Consider the following 9,418-nt stretch of genomic DNA (forward strand, 5'->3'; position numbering starts at 1 on the left):
GCTCCCTTTGAATATTTCACCTTTCACTCTAAGCCTATCACCTCTAGTTTAGTCTCACCAGACCTCTGCATACCTTTAATATCCACATCTGTGGCAATTTAGTTTGTCTTCTAAGACACTTCCTATACATACTTGCATCTCAGTTACTTTCAGATTCAACTGCTGCATTGCTATCCTGCCTGGGGTCTTTTTCTACATGCTCAAAGTGCATTTGGTCCAAACTCAGCTGCCTCTGCCACAGCCATTCTCTCACACCTGTTATCTGTTCCTATTTGTACATGTGAAGTTTGCTTTCTGGTCTCTTTCTGCTCTCTCTTCCCCCCCCCCCCCCCCAATCACCTCAACCCCAGCACATGCATTGTAAGTGATTTAAAGTTTTCATTGCATTTAAATGACATGACTGATTCAGACACTCTAATTCTCTGTTCCATTTCAGTCAATTTCTGCGGTGTATAAGCAAATCAGAACAGCAGAATGGTGGCTAAACAGAGGATCCGCATGGCAAATGAGAAGCACAGTAAAAACATCACACAGCGAGGGAATGTTCCTAAAAGTTCGGTAAGTGTGTCACTTTACCAATCTTTCTATATAAAATCGAGCTAATTATTCATGGATCCTTTTTCTCCTACTTTTGTTTCCCTAACATCTCAGTCAAATTGACATAAAATAAATCTCAATCAATGATTAGATTTTGCGACTGATGAACAGTTTGTCTTTTCCATTACTAGCTGTGTTTAGGAGTTTCATTTGGATTGGCCAGAACCTATCATGAAAGTGATAGTGGTATGGTATTGGGCACCATAGTAGTGTAGCAGTTAGTGCGACGCTACTACAGCTTGGCTTCAAAAGTTCAGACGCTGGCTGTAAAGTAGTTTGTACGTTCCTCCCTGTGAACACGTGGATTTTTGCTGGGTGCTCTGGTTTTCACTCTGTGGGTTAGTAAGATAATTTGTCATTGTAAATTGTCCTGTGATTATGCTAGGGTTAAACAGTTGGTTTGCTGGGCAGTGTGGCTTGTTGGGCTGCACTATCTCTCAAAATCAGAGCTTCCCAGCTGCTTTTCTATGCCATAGACTCCTACCATTAACCAAGGAGTCTATGTACCCCAGGTGGGAAACTCCTGCTCTAAATAAAAATATGTGAGACATCATCTTGTGTTCACTGTAGGATTGTGAAAATTGAAGTTTAAAGCTTCGGAGTGTGTCCTTGAAGTGATTTAGGTGATAGTCGCTTGGTTGAACTTTTTCTACTCATTTGGGGAACATCATCATTGTCACTATTTTGAGTGGCTTATTTTTACAAATTTCTTTGTCTAAAGGTTCATGCTAAAATCTTTCAAAACACAACACCCATTGGGCATAGTAGTACATCCATTGCCTTGGGGTCCAATATGTATGTTTGTAAATGTCAGCCTTTCAGACGTGCTCTGTTGTAGGTAGGAAAGAAATGCTGCTTTGAGAGAAAACAATGATGAACTGATCTTTTGCCAGGACCTGTCTGATTGAAATCCATTAGACTACCCCATTTTAGCTGTTAAGTGAGTTTTAGATTTCACAGACGTATGCAGCGCTACATTTAAACAGGATTTGTCACTGAAACTGAAGTATCAATTTCCATGGAGGGGAATAAACAGTTGATGTTTCAGGCTAAGACTCTTCATTAGGATTGGAAAAGAAGGGGACCGAAGTCAGAATAAGAAGATTGAAGGAGGGGAAGGAATATAAGCTGACAGGTGATATGAGACCAGGAGAAGGAATGAATTGAGAAACTGGAAGGTGACTGGTGGAAGAGGTAAAGGCTGAAGGAGGAAGCTGATGGAAGAGCAGAGTGGACTGTTTTCCTGCCATCAGGTTGGAGGCTCTCTGAATGAAATGTGATATGTTGCTCCAACCTGAGTTTGGCCTCACCATGGCACTAGAGGTCAGAATGGGAGTGAGAAGTCGAATTGAAATGGGTGGCTAATAAGTGATTCTGCGTTTTTGCTAAGGGCAGAGTGAAAGTGTTGGACAACGTGGTCTCCCAGTCTATGTCCATAAGACATAGGAGCAGAATGAGGCTATGCAGCCTGTTGGGTCTGCTCCGCTATTCCATCACAGCTGATCCCAGATGCCAATCAACCCCATACACCTGCATTCTCACCATATCCTTTCAAGCCCTGACCACTCAGGAAACAATTAACTTCCACCTTAAGTATGCACAGATTTGGCCTTCACCAGTTTGTGGCATATCACTGCTCTCTGGCTAAAAAAAAATTCCTCCTTGCCTCTGAACTAAAGGGTCACCCCTCAGTTTTGAGACAGTGCCCTCTAGTTCTGGATATCCCCACTATAGGAAACATCCTATTAGCATCCACTCTATTTAGTTCTTTCAACATTTGGTAGGTTTCAATGAGATCCCCACACACTCTTCTAAATTCCAGTGGTCCAGGCCATAGCGGCCAGATGCTCCTCATATGTTAACCCCTTCATTCTTGGAATCATCCTTGTGAACGTCTCTGGACTTTCTCCAATGACAACACATCCCTTTTGAGATATGGGACCAAAAACTGTTGACAGTACTCAGAAGTGTGGATTGACTTGTCTTATAAAGGCTCAGTATTATCTCCTTGCTTTTATATTCTATTCCCCTTGAAATAAATGCGGACATTGCATTTACCGCCTTTACAACAGACTCGACCTGTAAATTAACCTTCTGGGAGTCTTGCACGAGGACTCCAAGTCCCGCTTCACCTTTGATGTTTGAACCTTTTCCCCATTTAGGTGATAGTCCACACTATTATTCCTTTTACCAAAATGCAGAATCATACATTTCCCAACACTATTCCATCTGCCACTTGTTTGTCTAAGTCTTGCTGCAATTGAATTGATTCCTCAGCACTACCTACCCCTCCACCTATCTTTGTATCATCCGCCAATTTTGCAACAAATCATGAATTCTATTATCTACATCATTGACAAACAATGTGAAAAGCAGCAGTCCCAATACTGACCCCTGAGGAACACCACTAATAACTGGCAGCCAACCAGAAAAGGCCCCCTTTATTCCCACTTGCTCCCTCCTGTCTGTCAGCTATCCCGCTATCCATGCCAGCATCTTTCCTGTAATGCCATAGGATTTTATCTTGTTAAGCATCCTCGTGTGGCACCTTAACAAATGCCTTCTGAAAATCCAAGTAAATGACATGCATTGCCTGTGTTCGTATCTTTATAGAGAAAGCCACACCGAGGGCACAGGATACAATAGCTGACACCAGCAGACTCTCAGGTAAAATAACGCCTCATCTGGAAGGACTGAGGCTCTGAATGGTAGAATGAGAGTGGGTGGGTGAATGAACGCCTTCCTACCCACCTACCAGTTTGTATTCCCCCCCCCCCACAACCTTTTTCTGGCATCTTCCCCCTTCCAGAAGGGGGTATTGACCTGTAATAACAACTGTTCATCCGTCTCCACTGATGCTGTCTGACTTGCTGAGTTCTTCCACCATTTTGTGGCTGTTGCTTTAGACTTCCAACAATTGCAGAATCTCTTGAATTTAAATCTCCTTTTTGTTAAGGGTTATTTCTTTTTTTTTAAATATAATTTTTATTGAGTTTTCAAAGTGAATACATGAAAAGATAATATCTACCCTCCCCCCTCCCCTTAACCCTCCTCCCCCACCCATATACTCCTACCTAAAAAAGAAAAGAAAGAAAGAAGAAAAAAAAAGAACCGCCTGGATATTGGAAGGTTTCCACATGCTCCATGGGATTCAAAATAAATTTAGTATATTTATTCGTTACTTTCCCCAAGGGACTGAGATCTTTATCATCGGAGCAATTAAATATGCCATCCTATCTTTTGTAAATAAGGGCGCCAAATATTCAAAACTGTTTCGTACTTATCTCTTAAATTACAAGTAATTTTTTTCGAGTGGAATAGAACTAGCCATTTCATTGTTCCAACGATTAATACTTAAATACGAATGAGATTTCCAAGTAACTGCTATAGCCTTCTTAGCTACTGCCAGTGCATTACCAATACAATTGCCACAGAAATTTTTTCAAGAGTTAAATAAATGTGTGAGAAAATTTCTTTGGAAAGGTAAAATGTCAAGAATATCATTGGAAAGATTGACATGTAAATTTGAGTTAGGGTTACAACTTCCAAACTTTAAGAATTATTATAAAGTAAATCAACTTAGATTTATTGCATCTTTCTTCGATGATCGAAAACCAGCATGGATTAAAATAGAATTAGACAAGATAGGAGAAAATAGACCTGAAGATTTTATATATAAATGGGGATCTAAATGGATACGGGAAAAGAAGGAATCTCCTATATTAAAACATTTGATTGATCTATGGAATAAGATAAATGTTGATAATGAAATACAGAAATCTTTATTAGCAAGGAGACCTTTGTTCCAAAACAGACTTATTCCTTTTACAATGGACAATCAACTTTTATATAATTGGTACCAAAAAGGGATTAGATCTATAGGAGACTGTTATGAACAAGGTATATTGATGTCATTTGAACAACTAAAGCATAAATATAAAATATCAAATAATACTTTTTTTTGTTACCTTCAATTAAGGGCTTACTTAAAAGGCAAGCTGGGTCAAACAATGTTTTTGCCAAAACCTAATGAAATTGAAATTTTAAATCAAAAAGGGAAAATTAAAAAATTTTTTCTTGTATGTATAATTTGATTCAAAAACAGACAATTAAACAAGGAATCCACAAGTCAAAACAAAAATGGGAAACGAATCTGAATATTAATATTGATGAAACAAATTGGTCAAGACGGTGTCTTGACAGTATGACAAATACAATAAACGTTCGACTTAGATTAGTACAATATAATTTTTTTACACCAATTATATATTACACCACAAAAAATAAATAGATTAAATTCAAATCTATCTGATAAATGCTTTCGATGTAATCAAGAAATTGGTACTTTCTTACATTCTACTTGGTCTTGTTCTAAAATTCAACCCTTTTGGATAAATTTAAGAGTCTTTTTGGAACAAATTACTGGAACTCAACTTCCACATAACCCTGTATTATTTCTATTAGGTGATATTGAAGGGATAAAGCTGAAACTTAAATTGAATAAGTATCAGAAAGAATTCATAAAAGTTAAGGATTATTTCACTAAATAAGTTTTTATTATCTTTACAGAAATCAACACCAGACGAAAAATCATCAGTTGGTCCCTGGCTATTGGCACTTTTCATTTTTGTTGTTTGTGGATCAGGTAATTTGTTTTTGCTTCTAACTTTTGAAAGTTCTGGGGTGGTGGTTGAGCTTACATAATTTGTCAGAAATTTCCAATTTGTGAATAAAATCCCATTAACACTGTCAGAATCTTTAATTGTGAAGATAGATTATGAAGTCCATCTTTCCTAAGCAATGATTTTTAGGCACCTTGCGTTTAACAAAAGCCAGCATGTTTTAATGGGAAATAAAACTTGTTAATTAAACTAAATAGAAGCAATCTGTTTTCTAAAGGTTTGTTCATTCACTGACAGCTGTACTTTTAACTGCTTAGACATCAAGGTTTGTATTTCTCTCCCTAAGCGTTGCCACCTCTTTTAAAAAAAGATAAATAAAATGTCTTGGAGCAATAAGGCATGGATATACTTTATACTTTATTGTCGCCAAACAATTGATACTAGAACATAGAAAGTGAGGGTAGAAGCAAAAAATACTAAGGAGAAAAGTAAAAGTGGCAGGCCAACAAATCCAGGGCAAGCATTAAAAAGGGCCACTTTTCAACATAATTGTATAAGGGCTAAGAGAGTTGTAAAAGAGCACCTGAAGGCTTTGTGTGTCAATGCAAGGAGCATTCGTAATAAGGTGGATGAATTGAAAGTGCAGATTGTTATTAATGATTATGATATAGTTGGGATCACAGAGACATGGCTCCAGGGTGACCAGGGATGGGAGCTCAACGTTCAGGGATATTTAATATTCAGGAGGGATAGACATGAAGGAAGGGGAGGTGGGGTGGCGTTGCTGGTTAAAGAAGAGATTAACGCAATAGAAAGGAAGGACATAAGCCGGGAAGATGTGGAATCAATATGGGTAGAGCTGCGTAACACTAAGGGGCAGAAGACGCTGGTGGGAGTTGTGTACAGGCCACCTAACAGTAGTAGTGAGGTCGGAGATGGTATTAAACAGGAAATTAGAAATGTGTGCAATAAAGGAACAGCAGTTATAATGGGTGACTTCAATCTACATGTAGATTGGGTGAACCAAATTGGTAAAGGTGCTGAGGAGGAGGATTTCTTGGAATGTATGCGGGATGGTTTTTTGAACCAACATGTCGAGGAACCAACTAGAGAGCAGGCTATTCTGGACTGGGTTTTGAGCAATGAGGAAGGGTTAATTAGCAATCTTGTCATGAGAGGCCCCTTGGGTAAGAGTGACCATAATATGGTGGAATTTTTCATTAAGATGGAGAGTGACATAGTTAATTCAGAAAAAAAGGTTCTGAACTTAAGGAGGGGTAACTTTGAAGGTATGAGATGTGAATTAGCTAAGATAGACTGGCAAATGACACTTAAAGGATTGACGGTGGATATGCAATGGCAAGCATTTAAAGGTTGCATGGATGAACTACAACAATTGTTCATCCCAGTTTGGCAAAAGAATAAATCAAGAAAGGTAGTGCACCTGTGGCTGACAAGAGAAATTAGGGATAGTATCAATTCCAAAGAAGAAGCATACAAATTAGCCAGAGAAAGTGGCTCACCTGAGGACTGGGAGAAATTCAGAGTTCAGCAGAGGAGGACAAAGGGCTTAATTAGGAAGGGGAAAAAAGATTATGAGAGAAAACTGGCAGGGAACATAAAAACTGACTTAAAAGCTTTTATAGATATGTAAAAAGGAAAAGACTGGTAAAGACAAATGTAGGTCCCCTACAGACAGAAACAGGTGAATTGATTATGGGGAGCAAGGACATGGCAGACCAATTGAATAATTACTTTGGTTCTGTATTCACTAAGGAGGACATAAATAATCTTCCAGAAATAGTAGGGGACAGAGGGTCCAGTGAGATGGAGGAACTGAGCGAAATACATGTTAGTAGGGAAGTGGTGTTAGGTAAATTGAAGGGATTGAAGGCAGATAAATCCCCAGGGCCAGATGGTCTGCATCCTAGAGTGCTTAAGGAAGTAGCCCAAGAAATAGTGGATGCATTAGTGATAATTTTTCAAAACTCGTTAGATTCTGGACTAGTTCCTGAGGATAGGAGGGTGGCTAATGTAACCCCACTTTTTAAAAAAGGAGGGAGAGAGAAACCGGGGAATTATCGACCGGTTAGCCTAATGTCGGTGGTGGGGAAACTGCTGGAGTCAGTTATCAAAGATGTGATAACAGCACATTTGGAAAGCGGTGAAATCATCGGACAAAGTCAGCATGGATTTGTGAAAGGAAAATCATGTCTGACGAATCTCATAGAATTTTTTGAGGATGTAACTAGTAGAGTGGATAGGGGAGAACCAGTGGATGTGATATATTTGGATTTTCAAAAGGTTTTTTACAGGAGATTAGTGTGCAAACTTAAAGCACACGGTATTGGGGATAAGGTATTGATGTGGATGGAGAATTGGTTAGCAGACAGGAAGCAAAGAGTGGGAATAAACGGGACCTTTTCAGAATGGCAGGCGGTGACTAGTGGGGTACCGCAAGGCTCAGTGCTGGGACCCCAGTTGTTTACAATATACATTAATGACTTGGATGAGGGAATTAAATGCAGCATCTCCAAGTTTGCAGATGACACGAAGCTGGGTGGTAGTGTTAGCTGTGAGGAGGATGCTAAGAGGATGCAGGGTGACTTAGATAGGTTGGGTGAGTGGGCAAATTCATGGCAGATGCAATTTAATGTGGATAAATGTGAAGTTATCCACTTTGGTGGCAAAAATGGGAAAACAGATTATTATCTGAATGGTGGACGATTAGGAAAAGGGGAGGTGCAATGAGACCTGGGTGTCATTATACACCAGTCGTTGAAAGTGGGCATGCAGGTACAGCAGGCGGTGAAAAAGGCTAATGGTATGCTGGCATTTATAGCGAGAGGATTCGAGTACAGGAGCAGGGAGGTACTACTGCAGCTGTACGAGGCCTTGGTGAGACCTCACCTGGAGTATTGTGTACAGTTTTGGTCCCCTAATCTGAGGAAAGACATTCTTGCCATAGAGGGAGTACAAAGAAGGTTCACCAGATTGATTCCTGGGATGGCAGGACTTTCATATGAAGAAAGACTGGATGAACTGGGCTTGTACTCGTTGGAATTTAGAACATTGAGGGGGGATCTGATTGAAACATATAAAATCCTAAAGGGATTGGACAGGCTAGATGCAGGAAGATTGTTCCCGATGTTGGGGAAGTCCAGAATGAGGGGCCACAGTTTGAGGATAAAGGGGAAGCCTTTTAGGACTGAGATTAGGAAAAACTTCTTCACACAGAGAGTGGTGAATCTGTGGAATTCTCTGCCACAGGACACAGTTGAGGCCAGTTCATTGGCTATATTTAAGAGGGAATTAGATATGGCCCTTGTGGCTACGGGGGTCAGGGGGTATGGAGGGAAGGCTGGGGCGGGGTTCTGAATTGGATGATCAGCCATGATCATAATAAATGGCGGTGCAGGCTCGAATGGCCTACTCCTGCACCTATTTTCTATGTTTCTATACAATCATCACAGCGATATTTGATTCTGTGCTTCCTGCTCCCTGGATTACAAATATTAAATATTAAAAATGGTTTTTAAAATAAATATTAAAAATTAAAATTATAAATCATAAATAGAAAATAGAAAAATGGAAAGTAAGGTAGTGCAAAAAAAAAAAAACCGAGAGGCAGGTCTGGGTATTTGGAGGGTACGGCCCAGATCTGGGTCAGGATCCCGGATTCAGGATATAGGCCCTTTGGCCCCACCTTGGTGTGCTTACAGCTGATCCCAATTTCCTGCATTAGCAAATTTAAGTATTTTAAAAAATCTTAGTGTGAAGGTGGATGGTGGGGTGGAGATGCATCTCTGTCAAAGGTGGTGTAAGGTGCTCCTTCCCTGGGCTAGTCTGTAGGTCACCCTTGGGCAAGGAGTAGCACCTGCTTAGCTTCCCCCCCCCCCCCTTCCCAAATGAGGGTCATGTGAAGCCATGGGAGCAGGTGGTGGATGGTCTATGAGCAGCTGGTGCACATCATAAGTCCTGGTTGACCTTTGACCCCAAGCAGACAATCTCTGAAGAGTATTGTAATGGCTGGAGTCACCTGTCTTGAAAAGAAACTGCCCAGAAGAATGCAATGGTAAATCATTTCTGTAGGAAACTGTGCCAAGGACAGTCATGGTCGTGGAAAGACCATGATTGCCTATGTCATATGACACGGCACATAATGAACAAGTGAAGGTTTCACTTCATATCATCCCTTC

The sequence above is a fragment of the Mobula birostris genome, chromosome 4, assembly GCF_030028105.1.
Source record: "Mobula birostris isolate sMobBir1 chromosome 4, sMobBir1.hap1, whole genome shotgun sequence".
Taxonomy (NCBI): domain Eukaryota; kingdom Metazoa; phylum Chordata; class Chondrichthyes; order Myliobatiformes; family Myliobatidae; genus Mobula; species Mobula birostris.